Genomic DNA, 17155 nt, shown 5'->3' with positions numbered 1-17155 from the left:
AGAAGTGGGATCTCAAAGCCGCGACGAAAAATGAAATTACAAAAGTTTGTGTGAGAAAACATGATTTGCTGTTTTAAAATTCAACACCTCGGCGGAATTGTAATTGTCTGGTTTGCTTATTTTCTTTGCTAATTTTATTACACCAACTTGTTGTGCAAAGGATAACAAATGATTAATGTAATTTTATTACACCTCTTTACATGTTTTCAATGATTTTTTTTACTGCAGTTGGCTCGGAAGATTCTACTGCACACGGCACGTTGCAGGATTTTCGGTTTTCTATGGTCATTAGACTGGGTACTAATAAGGTGATTGAAATGCCTGCGTGAAAATTGGCTTCGCGTGAAATAAATCAATAGGCTGTCTGAATGTGTTGTGTATATTTGCTGAATGGTCATGCTTGACTTGGTGTTTTGGTGCTTAGACACAGAGTAGCGACAAGTCCTCAAATGCGTGCGATTTTTATTTTCGTTTGTACGTGTAATTTGTTACGAATGGAAATGCAATTGCTAACAATTTGGTATCAGAATTGTGTAGAAAATATACTAGAGTTTACAAATTTCATGAGGGTCGTGATGTCCATTTACATGAATAGAAAATTTGGTCGAGAAATGGTTCATTTCTGAAAATTCAGTTTTCTGAAAGATCAATTGATCAGAGTTCCAATTTTCTAAATTTTTTTCCTGAAACACTAGGTATTCATGAAATGAAATTGAAAAAAAATTAAATTTCTATTTCCAACTAAAAATTATCTTTTTTCATTTCTTATGTAATTAGGTACTTATCTTTAAAACCGAATTAATTCGAAAAATTAAAATATAAATTCAAAAGAAATTCATCTACTCAAGATGGTTCCAAATTGTTTCTAATCGATTCTGGTGGATGGAGGAGGGAAGGGTAGAAAATAGGGTACAAACCAAGTTTCAGCTTTCTTGCTCGATTTAGTGACATCTTGACTTTTTTTTTGCATTTTTGGTTCGATTTTAATTTTCAAAAATTCACCAAAAATTTAAAAATGCATTTTAGCATTTCAAATTTTGGCTGGTGATGTATTTTTGTATATATTTTTTGTATGCTCTTTCGAATTGACTTTGTCTGGTTCAAACATTTTTCTGCCAAGTGCCAGTTATGATGCCTCCCTTGTAAGTATAAACAAGAAGTATTGGTGATGGGGAGGGAGTCATACTGCATTGTAAATATTTTAAATTTAAAAAAATTCATTCGTGTTTAGTATTGTATAAAACATATTACCTACACGTATTTGAGATATCGCATGACTTTGACACTTTTCCCCCCAGCTTTGTTTTCTCTTAGGAGAGCTTGGGGGGGGGGGGGCAATTGAAATTATTTTCCCCAATATCAATTCTTCAGTGGTCAGATTTTATATTTCAGCGAAATCGGATGATATTAAGAGGTAAAAGCGTTGGTCAAATTGACATGGTGACCCTAAAAACAACTTTTAGTCGAGGCTAAATATGAAAAATTTGTGGAAAAATTAGTGTTTATATAATTTGATCTATTTATGTATTTGAAAAAAATAACTACCAAAAGTTTAGATTTGAGGTTTCTCTGTAAAGTTTTACCAATTTTTATGATAGAAAGGGGAAACTCGAATTCCTTACTACGTGAAGGTTCCATAGTTCTTTTCGAGTATCTGTTGACTGTCTCGTCTTTTAATGGGCGAATTTCAATGAAAATAAGACGTATACCTATCAAAATAATCTTTAGAAATTTCGTGTTACGCGATTCAGCCATAAAATTTAAATGCACAACGAATTGCGTAGGTATTTTAAAACATTCTAAAAGGGAGATTTCTTCTCTTTATAGGATATTTTTATTTTGCGCAAATTAACTACCTATTTTAGATCTTTTTGATCTAACACCTTCAGAATACAGCTGTATCTTGCGAGGATTAAACGCGATTCATTTAGCAGGACTACCGCATTACGCATTCAGTTCTTTAATTTACTTCCTTTCATGAAATTTATTCGAAGAAATGGAAAATTTTTACTTTTTTTCCTTCTTAAAAATGAATAAGAGCTTACAAATTAAACGGCAGTGGTGGCGCTATTTAAAAGTTGTTGGTACAGTGATAATAAATGTCGTATCATCGATTATACAGCAAGGTGTATTCTTTTAAACGTAGCGAGCTGATTTAGAAGCCGACGTAAATATAAAAGTGTATAACTTAAAGTTGGCGGAAATTATAACGAAGGGTTAATTTTATTTAAAAAGTGAAGCGTTCTTGAATATAAAAGAAGATATTGGAAAATGTGATTAATCACTGAAAAAAAAAAAAATACCAACACGAATACTCAAGTTTCCCAGTAAAAGTATTTAGCAAAGGGATGCCGTTCATTGTGTAGTGTATAGGTTCAAGTTGGTAGGTAGAGGTACACCGATCTAGAACCGTAAACGGATAAAATTTTGCATTCGTTTTATTATGAAGTTTCTTCTCTTCATGAATATTAATACCGGCTCGGATAATTTTTCATATTGAATTCATTTCGATACTGTTAAATGCCTTAAAAAATCTCGAATGAATGTAATTTTTCCACGTAATTAGTGCAATATCAAATCATCGGTCGAAGGCAAAGTTTCGCCGCATATTTATTTTCAAAGCGAGAAAAAGTTTTTTCAAAATAAACAGGTAGGTAATAATAATGTTGAAAATGTTTATGCGTTCGAACGATCGAATCACCAGTCGCATGGAAAAAATACCCTACAAAACAGTCGAGTCGCGGGTCGATCTGTGTATTATTTTTATACATTTTTAAAACTCCGTGGGTGCAAAAGGTTGGCGGTGGCGCTGGTGGTTCCAGTATTTTGTGCAAAATATCTCCAACTCGAACTTGTCTCAGAGAAACTTAGCCATGGCGCAGATGTTCTCGCTTTTCAGACAAAACGCTCGCGACAAATTAGTTTTAATTCGCAACTTGAACATGTTGCAAGTTGTGTACAAACATTGACCTTCTCCTCTCCTTGCCCACACATAAGCGATATGAAATATTACAGTAGTCGTGTTCTGTTAACCTCTAACCACATTTGGAGATTAGCTTTTCATATTTGACCGTAAAGTTGACGAACAAAGCATTTAACACGTTTTAAAGACATTTGCCAGCTATGACATTGGTACATCTTTGGTGAAACTTGTACTAGTATTTTATCGTTGAGCTTATAAATGGGCATTTTTTGCTTCAGATATACCTACTATCTACTACACTATAGGGATTTGTCTTCAGGTAAATTGTGAAACTTTCTTTCTTGAATCGTGCAAGGTGAATGTCTTATTTTAAAATTACCTACTGCTGTTTAGTCGAGTTGATGAGTCGAAAGTTTATCGCCTTGCTATGAAGGTTATGTATTCTAATAAGCAAGACTCTTTGTAGTGATAGAAAAAAATTATAATAAAAAATAAAAAAAACAACGAAAAATACGCCTTCAAGTAAAATCTTTGCGGTATTCAAACTTCCCTCAGGAAAGGAACAGTAGGGACCTACAGTCGGATAAGAATCATAAAAATGGTGACTTGGCCTTGAACAGGGATTTTGAAACTAAGTGGTGAAATTTTCGTTCAAAATTTTCACCTTCAGTAGGAAACTTCTTACACACCTGCAGATTTTCAAAAAATCGGGAACGGGTTTTCAGTGGTACAAAAAATGATTTTCCAGTGATTTTCCCCCTCAAAAAGTGATCAATTTTGACCGATTATTTTTTCCTCGCGATTCTAATTTGAATCCACCGTTTTAGAACTTTACTTATATACTCATTTGGAAAAATTGAATCACACCATTTTGGGAACACCTAGCTCTCTCTCAGGTGACCCACCAAGCCAAAATTCCTATCTGATTGAGTAATTGCGTAGGCACTATACTCGAAATCCATTACACTTTGCAATTTTAGTGGAATTAAAAATTGTTGAGTTTTTTTAGCCTTAAGTACATAGGTATTTTTAAATTATCCGATTTGAAAAAAGAATGCCCACCATTAACAGAGATACATAGAAAATTTCACCAAAATTTTGAGAATTTGGAGTTTTTAACCTACATTTGAGTATGGCTTGTCTACGTACCGGTTTTCATTTTTGGAGGGGAAAAAACAGAATCACGGATTCAGACATCAAATACCGTGCATAATTTTGAAAATTTCGAATTTTCCTCCTCTTCCCTCCCACAAAGTTCCTTTCGAGTTTTGACTAAATTTAACATTTTTGAAAACCCCGTCGGCCCTTCTCCTTCATTTCAAAAAGTTTATCTTGCAGAAAATGTGTCTGAACCGTCATGTGTGTCTATCGCAATGTTTTGAAAAACATGTTAATAATATTGCCTACTCTGTTCGCCGTAAATACGTTTACGAGTAGGTCTTTTAAATTCTGCGCACTTTTTTTTTGCGAGTTTTTCGAATCGAGGAAGTAGGAAAATTGTCATGATTGATCCTCAACTGCCCGAAGGTTGGTAAGAAGGGCTCTTGTAGTTTTTTACTTTCTATTTATAAATAGATACCTACATATTATTGAATTTTTTCAAATATGTACCTACTTACCTACATAGGTACGTACCCTAAAATCTCAGAGGACAAATAAAATATATTTTTCTCAAAAAAAGTAGACAGAAAATTATATCAACTTGTTGTCACGTAATTTATATTCTCAAAAGACTATTGTCACGTCGGAAATTCAGCCATATGTGCCCTCTCGTTTTTATTAATGATTTATTTATTTCAAGAGATGTTATTACCTATGTATTTTTTTACGTGGTATTTTTGTAGGTAGTTCAATTTCAATTTCAACTGTATGTACCTAAGTGTATACTGTATATGTATTTAACGTATGAGCTAAAAAGAATTTGAAAAGTTCTGTTCATAATTTTATTGAATAATCGAGAGAGTTATTCAATACCTAATCACTTGGATGGACCGTCTTTGACTTTTTTTTTTTTTTTAAGAATTTGTGGAGGATTTGATAAAGATTTGTAGGAGGAAGCACCTCACAAGACAGAAGGAAAAATTTTGGATCTGTGATTTGAACTATCAGTTTTTCACCTCCGCGGTTTCAAATTCAAATCTAAATTTAAAAAAAAAAATGTTTTTTCACTTGGAAGTAACAGAACACAGTTTTTGAAATGTTCACTTTTTTAGGTTATTTTACGCCACTTTTGAATAGGTCCCATATATATCGTGCCTATTATTTCTGTAAATCATTTTAAAACACTCTTACTTTTTTTGACTTTTAACATAAATTTTAAAATTTGAAACCTCGATAGAAAACAGTGATGAAACAGCCGGAAGCAGGCGGGAGCGAGAGTGTCAACAAAGAGCAGCTCTTTTAGATGAACGAGAACTACAGCCTAAAGTTTGAAATGGGAAATTCTCAAAAAGGTAATGAGAGCGCACCCACAAAAAAAGTTCTTTCAACTTACTAAGAAGAGTGCTCTCCGGGAACTGTGATGAATTTGAAGGAGCGAGAGTGAGAGCGGGAGCAACCTTATTTTTGACGTCCTTGGCTCTTGTTTTTTTTTGCTATTTGATTGGTTCTCTGTTAGGTACATCAAACTCTTAATTTTTGGTTTTTCAAGCCCTGATTTTGAAGTGAAGAGAAAATGAAGTAAAAAATAGGGGGAAAATGGTATGATTCAAAAATTCACAAAATACTTATTCACAAAACATGAAATTCTTGGTGAAAAAATGAATTTGAAGAGCGAGAGTGGAAGCGAAAGTGGAGTAATCTGAACAGTAGGGAGCGCGAACATTCCTCCGAAGGAATTTTGAAAGAGCGAGCAAAGAGCTGAAATGGAAAATTTTAAAGGAGCAAAGAGCAGAAAGAGAGCGAGTGCTCTCAGTTCCACTCTCTTCCATCACTGGTAGAGATAAAAAACTGATGGTTCAAGTCAGAAATCCCAAATTTTTCTTGCAGTCTTTATTGAGGTTTCCCTACATTTTATATCAAGTCTCCTCTGTCAATTCCCCCCCCCCCCAATAGTCAAAGGCGACCTATCTTATTTATCTGTCTTGTGCGTTAAGTGCCTTTCAATTGTATGAAGCCATAGCCTTCCTTTTCACTAGGTACTAGATTAAAAAATAGTCAGTTTTAATCATCAGCCACCATTTTCAACGGCACTATTACAAATTTATGTAGGTGCTCATAAAAAATCATTCGAATTTCTGCGCATTTCGACAAAATAATCCATCGCTAAACCTTATATTTACATTTTTTTCATTTTTTGTTTAAAAATGCTTGTACTTAAAAACATTACAACCAACGAGCATTCTACAGACCTCAGTTATGTGTGTGTACTACGACCAGACCACCCTAGGGCGACCAGCCTAGCATGTGAAAAAGGTACAAAAGGGCAGGTACCATTACATTGGTCAAGTTAAACGAGTAAGCTAGTTTATAATACGTACAATCTCTTAAGTGGATTCATTCAAGTTCAAGATACATGTAATCCAAAACAACAGAAAAAAAAATGATTTAAGTAAATATTTAATATCGAAAAAGTTTCCTGGTTGCTGGTATCTCGATATTACACGACTTTTTTACGCGTTGAAAACCAAAGGAACCCGGCGAGTGTAAAAATGTAATACCCATGCCTACGTAGTTCGTCCTTTGAAATCTCAGAACATTCAAAAGTATTTAACACTCGTGTTCGTGTAGATATTGTAATTGCTGCCTAACCAAATAGGTACCATAGTTAGAAAATGTCATGTCGTTATCACGAATTTTTTTTGTCTTCATCAAGTATTAATTATTCTCTGTTGAATTTAAAACAGGTTGGTATACCTAATCAATTTTGGAGTTGAATTGCATTTTATTATTAATTTTCTTGTTCAATATGCATTCTCATTTTTAAAACAGAAATGTCGTTTCGTTTCACGAAAATACGTAAGTAGGTATGCAAATGTGTGAGATACCGTACGAAGTACACCTTCAACATTTCATATTTCAATCAACTTCCGTACTTTTATTGCCATATTTCTTCAGGTTACGGTATATATTTTTTTTATTATTCTTTCACCGAAGACAATTTGACATGTAAGGCAATTGTTTTCTATCATTCCAACTGTTTAAGTCGCTTAGACGTCTGGTGAAAATTAAACTACCGCATATCTGCGAATATATTTGGCTGAATGCTTTGTTGACTTGATGGCGGAATATCAATTTTGTTAAGAAAACTTATTTTTGAACGAAAACACTTTTTCATCTTTCATCGTCTCACAAATACCTAAATTTTCTATTTTATCGATTCAACACGCGGTTGCTTGGTAGAAATTCAGTTTAGTTTTTATTAACTCGCCCATTCGTAGGTGATGTAAAAAATTTTCAATTTGGTTGTAATTTTGAAACGATTATTTCTTTTTTTTTTTTGGTTGTTTGTATTGCCGGTAACTTTCCTTACACAAAGGGAGAAGTTCTTTACAAAAGCGTTTCTCGAAAATGTCGTATTTTGTTTGAAAAAAATTTGTAGGAGGTGATTTTTATGGAATAATACACGCGCCTCTGCGGTTTTTTTTATGCCACGTTTTAACCTCACGATAGCATGGATAGCATTACAAGGTGTCAGACTAAATAAGCATACGCAATATCATCTCAATTTATGGTATTTTTCGCATAAGGCATTTTCAAAAAGTGGATGTTTGAAATCAAATAACATCCGTTTACTCAAAATGGCGCCCTCAAGTCATGTCACATATAATCAGAAGAGGAAATCTAAGGGGCAGAAAAACTGCTGAATAATTTATTTCAAAAATTGAGGGCTATAAAAATTTTTTGAGCGCAGGATTATTTCAGCTTCCGAAGTTGATTAGGTATAACGCCTTCTGGAGCGATTTGAAATTTCTGGAAAAAGTCAACCTTTGCTGGTGAGTCACACTATGTTCCTTTTTTCGGTAAGTCAAATTTTGAGTAGATTAGTTGAAGTTGACGAGAGTTGTAAAGGTTCTTTTGTTATAAATAATGTAGGCAACAAATTACATTTTGAGTTGTAAGCTTTATTGATTTGCCATCTGGCCAACCCAACACTCAAGTGGTACGTATTGTCCTCCTAGATAATCAGTTTACTTCCGAAAAAAATTGTTCGATTCCAAGTTTGCTTTTTTTCTATAATAAATTTAATCAATGTGAAATAGAAAAAAACGAATTTTGTCTGCTGTTAAAAACTTTTTAGACGTAAGCAAAAAATCAAAATACGAGTAGGTGAATCACGTTTTTAAAAGCCGGCCAGAATAATTCTACTTAGTGAACGAGGGGAAGGGGGGAGTTGTCGACTAATGTGAAATTCATGGCAACTGGGAAGTGGACATATGTATCAATATTCCTTACAAATTTTGCTCAAACTTTGTGTTCCAATAGCAATAATGTATTTGCAATGCAATGAAGGTTTTAGACGTTTGTGATTTGTGTTTCGATTCATTTTCTACCACTAGATTTAAAACCAGACTTAGCTATAATCTTGACTTATGCTCAGACTGTCTTTGCCGAGGTGTTCGTGTAATACTTTTCGAAATAGTCAGTTCAAAAATTTGTATCACAAGTTACCATTACGTTAAGGTATGCTTACGCATCCGAGTGCGTTGGTCCAAGTTCCTGTGCCAATATACTCGTTCGTAAACGTTGTAATGAAAGAAGAAGAAAAAAGGACACAGAAAACCATAACGTTTCATTAACCACAAAACGAGTAAATATTGAATTTCCGTGGCTACGGTTTTTTTTTGAGGGGGGGGGGGTTACTCATTTGACGTAAATAGTCGTCGAGCTTTGTCATATACTTGAGACAATAATCTCGTTTTAAATTATCACGCTGTCTTGAACATACTAAAGGTACATTTTCCACCTTCGTCGTCTACCCAACCGAGTATTAATCTGATTTATATTACCTAATTGAAATCATTCCACCAAAACATCGTCACATAATTCTCGACTGTAAAATGTTTTCGTATCGTAATTCCACGTTACTCGTTTTACAATACCGCTACGATGGGAAGAAAAAGTAAGTAGGTAGTATGTTTAGGTAGGTCTACGTACCCATCTTTATCTTATTAAAAACTACGCGAGTTTCGGTTTGAATTATGAAAATGAATTTTATTCGTATGCAAATTGAAACAGCTTCCACAATCATTCAAAAATTACCGCTCTCGTTCATCAATGGTAAATTTTTCTTTGCACGAAGATGTTTTCAAATGCAAAATTTTCTCATTGCAAGCCTGCCGCTTAATATTACAAATGTTATTCTCGTTCAACTTCGATTTTTTTCCTCCAATTTCTTCCCTAATTCGCATATTTTTTTCATCGCTTCATTACGTCATTTGATAATAAATTACCCCGTTTTTATTAAAGGCTGGCGTATTCAACGTCGACACCTGCCTGTTGCTTCGGCAAATAGAAATTATCGCCGCGCCGCCGAGGAAAGCGCGAAAGCACGTTCTTACCTATACATCCAGCAACGCGATGAAACAATTGAAAACTTTTCAACTTGTCACTTTCATCTTTAAACGGCAAATAAACTTTTACGCGGTATTTTTTCCTAAAACGTTAAATTTGTTTTAAAAGTTGTTTTTTTCGGGTATTGAAAGGTGTTTCTTTGTAGGTATTTATAAGTGTGTATTATTGTGAAGGAATTTGAAAAGTTCCTAAACTGATTTTTTGGGGGGTAAATTTGAACCTTTAAAAAAACATAGTATTTGGAGGGGTTTTTGGAAGTTGCGAATAGAAGATTTTGAATGAACGTATTCGTAGTGATCAAACGAATCGATTTTCAAAATATAAGAACGATAGGCTGGCTGTGGATCTGCATACATTATTACTTTATGGTAGGTAGGTACATATATTGAAAATTTAAACATGAAATTTCAATTTTTAAAATTTTTTTCTGGTGTCCGGCGAATCATGTCATTATCTTCTTTTTCATCTTCTTCTTCTTTTTCATTTTTTGGTATTTTCAACGTCTGATACTGTGAGAAAAGTTTGCACTTTTTGAAATGAAATGAGTTTTATAAACATTCTCTCAATTACTGAAATTAAATTTGATTAAACTTACCAAGCATAAAAAAAATATATGTAGGTTCTTACAATGCATCTTTTTGAGAACTCCTGCATAAAAAATTAAGTTGAATAAATTGCCTAATCAGTTTGCTGTAAATACGGATTAGGTACCAACTTTTGTCTTCAACTAACGAACATTTTCAACATTAGATCCTCCAATGTTGGTCTATTTTTTTGGTAAAGTTTTCCTGCTTGAGCAGTTGGACAATTACGATGGTTTTATTTTAATCCCTACAGAGAGGAGTGTCAATCTTTTTGTACATATGTAATGTGTAGTTACAACTTTAATTTTCCGCATCGAAGTCCTATAAAAAGAAATGGGTTATAGCTAGTCTGTTTCGCACTCTTTTGAAAAACGTTGGAAGAAGTTTTGAAATCATTCTTCAAAAGTTTTGAAAGTTTAAAGTGACACTTTTTGAAAAAGCTCAATTTCAAAATGTTTGCCAAATCCAAAGCTTACACTTGAAAATTTGGAAAAAATTCAGTAAGTTCATAATTTCACAGTAAATAAATCTGAATATTATGTTTCGTTCTGGGATCATGGTTGGTACCCAACGAGACCCTAGTATCCCTTAATTTTCATCAAATTAAAAAAAAAAAAAAAAAAAAAAACCAGAAAGCATAATATGATTTGGGTACATCGGGCATTGTGTTTTCGGTAGCTTTAATTTCAAATTTCAACTCACTGTTTACAAAAAAAAATTGAAAGATGCGTGTGACCTAATTTAGTTTTATTTGTTTGATAGAAATCCCTGGAACAGGAAGGAAACTTTGACTTATGTTTTTTGGGTTTACAAGGATGATATACCTACCATATTCTTGTTTTATTATTTTTTTTCAATAAGTATATCAGCCTCCTAGTTTCGTGATCTAAGCTTTGGTGCTTTCTCAAAAATGCTGATTTAAAGCTTCAAATTTATTGAAAAAATGTCAATTTCAAAGCAAACAAATTTTCCAGAAAAAAAAGTGACGATAATAAGTGATAATAAACTAAAGAATGCGTTGCTATAATAGTTCGTGAGTGTTTTGAAAATAGCTCTCCTAAAACCCCCAAAAAGCAAGTATAGGTAGGTAATATTTTTGTCCAAATGTGATACAACATTTTGAAAAATCTTCGCATATGACTGAAGATTCATTATTATTTTCAAAGTTCCTTGATATCGGAATCCAATTTTTCCAACTTGATAATGCATCGAAACGATCGTTTCTGAATTGATCGAGGAAAATACAATTTTCGTATTACGTATGTACTTTGTTAAGGTAAATTTTTTCAGGCTTACCAGCCGACTTTGGTTTCGAATTAAAATAAATTTGATTCTTCATTTCGGCGATATTTTAGAATTTTTTAAAGAAATTATTTGCTTATAGTTTTAGTGTGAAATAATTAATAACCCCGCCTATTCGAAGCATTTTTTTTAAATACTTGGCAAAGTTTCCGCGTGTAAATAATAAGCGCGTAAGAATTAACACATCCCATAAGAACGGAATAACCAAAAATGTGAAAAATCAAGTTTTTCAAACTTCATGAATTTCTTAAATTTCTTCAACTTTATTACCTATCAACTAGAAACTTGGCAGTAAGTTTCCAAGTGGCGAACTTTATTATTCCTTGTTGTACTACGTTGAAATTACCTGCCTAATAGGTAATTATCAATTCACAAGTTGATAACGAAAAACAAACTTTCCAGCGTGGTTCTTTCATGAAAGAGATTCTCGGAACGAATTGTATTCATTCGAAGAGTGAATTGGTGTAAAAATGTTCATTAGATAAATTATGAAGAAACACCCAATCTATCGAAAAATTGAGTTATTTAGCTATTTTTCCAAACTTCGAAATAATAATAATTATGACATGACACTTCAAAACCCCACTTTGTAATTCGGACAAAAATAATTTTTAAAAAATTAAGGACTTGAGGATTACACGTGAGTTGCAGGAAAAATATCTCAAAGTGGGTACGTATAATTACTAGTTGTTACCTACGCTGAGGAAAACATACGAACCGTTTTTTTAATGGTATAGGATGGTATAGATATTCAGCTTTTTTTTCGATTTTTTTTCTACAATTACGTTGATATGTAGATACCTAATTTAAAAAAGAAAATTGTTTCGACTTCAATTTCCAATTTTAGAATTAGAGAGAGCAAAAATGCAGTAAAATAATGATTACCTGCAGGATATTAAATTAGTTTTGAGAATTGAGATATCTTCCTCTGCTTCATACTTTAGCACAAAAAAATGAAGTAGGTAATAATGATGGGTATTTGATGCAAATTTTTATCTGGTTTCAAAAAAAAAAAAAAATGAATAAAAATATAACATTACACCGGGTTTATTATAAAATAGCAGATACTTTCTCAGGTGACTGAATATCCTGCATGTCCTTCGGATGTATAAGGTACCTCTACCAACTTGCCGACGTATTTGTATAATGTAAAAATAGTAGCATAGCATGTTCGAATGATAAATAATCATTTTGCAATTTAAACTCTACTTGGGAGTCATTTCGAAGGCATAATCATCGTGGGAAGAATAAGCGTCTAAAACGTGTACCATCGTATTGAACCTTATGGTTAGAATTACCTTTGGAGAGCTCACGCAGTTTACCCAACCATATAAGCTATGCGATTCATTATAACTCATTCGAAAAAGTCGTCTGTCGCAGATTGAATATGTACGTATTATAGATGCGATTTTTATTTGTTACGGACTACGTGTGTCGGTTTCAGTCCTGTTATGTTTGCATTTAGAAAACACATTTTTACTTATTACGTCCTGCGTTATTACATAAAAAGCTTGCTATAGAACAGAGATTGCGAAACGCTTAGTAATCGTTACGTCATTTATTTCTGGCTTTTGTATGCGGTATGTTTAATTTGAACTGTGACGATGTCGTCAAAATACGACGACGACGATGACGATCAACAACAACAAAAACGCGTGTAAGACTTGTAAAATAATGAATACGAAATGAGCCTCGTAAAATCATCTTCTAGTTTAAGATAAAGCAAAATCAATTAAAAGCTAATGTTGCGCCGTGCTTAATTATTTTCTAATGTACGATTAACCTGAAGAGAATGCAGGCAGGTGGAAAAGGTATACCTAAATTATTAAAGCGAATTGGTGGTAAATTTCTCATCGATTAATGTCTAGATATACTTAAGATGAAAGTATTTTTAACTAATTACTCAAGCTGTAAAATTTCACTTTTTACGCACGATGATATGGTGTTTCGCATACCTACCTACTCTCTCTTTTGCGTTTTATTTGCGCATTACTTGTTTTGCTACCCTTTGGCTAAACTTTTGAAAAACTCGTCGCGAAGGAAATAATACAGTCTCCCTCCATCTATGCAGCAGCAGCATGGTGATGAGACGAGAGATAGTTTTCACAAGTCAAACGTAACGCAGCATCGGGTAAAGTTTAAATCCGAAATTGGCAATTATTACTCTGGCGAGTTATTTGTTGTCGAGGCGAATCATTTTTTAACCACAAATTGAAAGTGAAAAAAACTTAATTGAAAATACGCGTATACGTAGAAAGCTTCAAGGCTGTAAAAATAATGAAAATATCACACTAGAAAATTAATAATAAAGCTGCGTCGAGCGAAATTAGATTTCAGTTTAGAAACGAAATTATCGTAAGGTCAGAATTAAATTTGTGTTATAGCGTTGGTAGTATTTTCGTAAAGAAAGCGTGGCTTTTCAAGATGTTTTCTATAAAATTTCTCCCATATTACCTTTACAATTTATACAAAGGTTGATAAAGGAGGAGGAAAAAAACATCGAATAAAAAAGTCGCCAGATGGAAAAAAAAATCAGCTACAAAAAGAAGCGTAACGTAAAAACACACCGAATGTGAGTAATTTAATCACACCTAAGATGACGAGATATCAGCTATTTGATGAGGAAATTCTTTGCAAAGAATAGACGACGAAACCGTAATGCTGTGTTGGTGGTTATAAAAAGCATTTCGGAAAAATGTCAACTCGGCCATCACCTTTGGGCGTGTGGTCTTCTATTCGGATTAGGAGTTTATTTGAGTTGCGTATCGTCGATGTTATTACCTATTGGGATCTCCTTAAGTGCTTACTTTTCGAGTATCGAATGCATCTGCTAGTTAGGTAAATTTTACAAGGCTCAATTTAGCACACTGCAACGCATCGGAAATTTTTATGGGAGAAACTCGTCCTTGTGAACGTTTTACGAGTAACTTGAATGAAAATTTAACGCGGCTTTACTGCTGCAAAAGGAGCAATGCGAAATTCAATGACAAATGGTTTATGTAGGTATAGTATTTGTAAAAAATTACGAAACTAGAGGAAATTGTTTTAAAACAACTTATTACTCCAACTATAGGAATTGAATTTCAGGAAACAATGATGCGACTCGACGTGGTACACTAAATGTTTGAAATTTTTTCTTACATCAAAGGCAAAGTTGATGAGACAGGATGTAACGAAAAAATGTCACACTAGCATTTTTTATGCTCAAAAATTTTTCAAACACGTGGACTTTCATTTTGAAACACCTTTACTTGTAACGCTACACCAAGCTAAAGTGAGAAATTCTTAAAAAACGAATTCCTCGCCGAAAGTTCACATACAGGGTGTGGTGTGCCATCGCAAGAAATTTCTTTCATCCGATAACATAGAATACCTGCTCTAAACGTCTACTTACGTACCTGTTAAATCAAATTGTACCTCGATTTTCAATTTTTCATTCTAAATTACTGGGATGAGGAAAGTGTGGATCTTGAAGTTACAAAAATAATAGATTTTAAAAAGCTAAACTCAATCCCAAATCAATCGAAGTAGTTGCATAAAAGGATAGAGGGCAGTTGGGAAAAGAGCGAAGGAGGAAGATCGAGTCCAAATTTTTTAGAGAATCCAGAAAATGAAAGTAGGTAAGTGCACTTTTTCTTACCTACTCGTACAAAAAAGTTCATAATTTTATAATTTTCCATGCTGTAAATTGATACAGGTATTGAGGATGGGGAGGGGAAAAATAAGTAGCCTAATATTTGCCCATGGTGTAAGTTCTTAATTTTATGATTTTTCTGTGAGTTGATGAGGGTGGAGGATAGGGCAAAAAAATAATATTTACCCAGGACCCCCGTTGGCTTCGAAAATTCTGAACAGTTGATCAGGATGTGTAGTCGAGTTGAATTTCATCGGGAGTGTTTTCAGTCAATTTTTTGAAAACTAAAAAATACACAATCTGATGATACTCTAGAATGAAGTGAGATTACCACCCACGGATATTTTAAAATCATTTTCGAGGGTCAACGTTGTATTTTGAAATATTCGTAATTGAAAAATTGAACCAAGATTTTTACATTTTTTGCATCGTGATGAATTTGAATTAAAGCATACGTTTCCAAAACGCATCAAGTCCATTTTCAAAGATTCTGAGATTTCAAGGCCATCTATCATAAAGTTGCGGCCCAAAATGGCTGATTTTTTTGATATGTTGTGCTCAAGGGTCTTGGCTACAACATATAAAAAAATCAGCCAATTTGGGCCATTTCTACGTTTCCAAATTGTACTAAGTACCATGAATTTCTTATCAATATTTTTTTGGACTTGGTGCGTTTTGGAAACGTATGCTTCAATTGTTTCGATTCCAAATTTAAATTAAGGTAAGATAGAAGACATTTTACGTGTGCTGTGCAATGTATGCTCTAATTTTTGAATAAATTCTAAAGTTGAATATTATTTTTGTAAGTATGTACTTGCTTCGGATAAGTAAATGAAACCCCAGTCTAAACTCATTAATACAATTCTTTTGGTTTCAATTATTTTCATGCATATAGGTGAGAGATATTTGGAGAATTTTCTCACCATTGCAATTTTGAAACTGTTTGCAAAAATTGATCACATTTTGAGAAAATACCTTGGAATGTGGTAGTTGGGGCCTGGGAGTCCTATGCACCTATCCTCCAGCTTACTTGAATCAAAAAACTAAAAAAAAATACCCCTGCAGTATGAAGGTTGAGCAAATAGACTTACACGTACCGCAAATGTATCGCCTATTCTCCCAGTGAAAGGAGTTATTACGTTGCAGGACACTCTGTATGCTGGCAACGAACGAATGTTAAATTACTTGTTTTCAAAAGAGGCTATTAACATTACCCTTTTCGATAATTACTAAATGATTGGGAACTTTTCAGCTTTTGCGTTCATCTTGAATTTTATGCTCGAAAAACAAACCAACGACTCTACGCGAAATACCTCAACTTGAGAAAGCACGTCCATTTTTCATTTGCCTTCAGCAGAAACCGCAAAATATTTCATCACGTGTTCGACGTACATATGAGTAAATGCGAAAAATCTTAATGATACGGTTTTTCACGATCGAAATGTAGCTGGTTGAAATAGGTAACAACAATTAGAATAAAACTAGCTGTAGAAAAACGTTTTTATTACTCGTATGCTGAGCTATGCCTACAAAGATCGACATAGCATACGTTTTTGAGTAAAGCATTTTTTTAATCTTTGGCTTTTTCTCATTCTCATACACCAAACTACTGTCAGTATGAGAATAAGATTTTTTGCCTTACATGAACATACTTTAATCTCAAAGGAACCACAAAAAATTCAATTTTATAAACTGAAAATGTTTCACAAATTTTACGAACCGTTTAATTCAAATTCGTGCGTAATATACAAGTCAGATTTTACACATTGGCATTACGTCTAATTCATTTACTTCTACGAAACGTACTGCAAATAGCTTTGCGACGTGCCATAAAATTGTTTCTTTAGTCGTAGATGAATTTTTGTTTTGTATTATTTCACGAGACAAGTTATTAAAATATAAATAATGAAAATTTCGTTGTGTTTGCAAAAACTGCCAGGTACATAGGTAGGTACTCGTAATTGAGACATACGTGGTTGTACGTACAGTAGCTATGTAGATGTGTCATTATCTCAGCAGTTCTTCTTGGATGAACATTTTTTTTTCAAAATTAAAAATTTTCAAAATAGCGATGAATTTAAGATTTTTGTTCATGAATCAAATGCTCAGAACTATAAGATAAATTGCCAATAGCCGCCACATATTCAGACGTTTTTCACTTATTTTGCCTGCTGTTTTCTACCTGATGAATATTTTTGA

Source organism: Planococcus citri, chromosome 3 (genome assembly GCF_950023065.1).
Source record: "Planococcus citri chromosome 3, ihPlaCitr1.1, whole genome shotgun sequence".
Lineage (NCBI taxonomy): Eukaryota > Metazoa > Arthropoda > Insecta > Hemiptera > Pseudococcidae > Planococcus > Planococcus citri.
Note: the sequence above shows the minus strand (reverse complement) of the source record.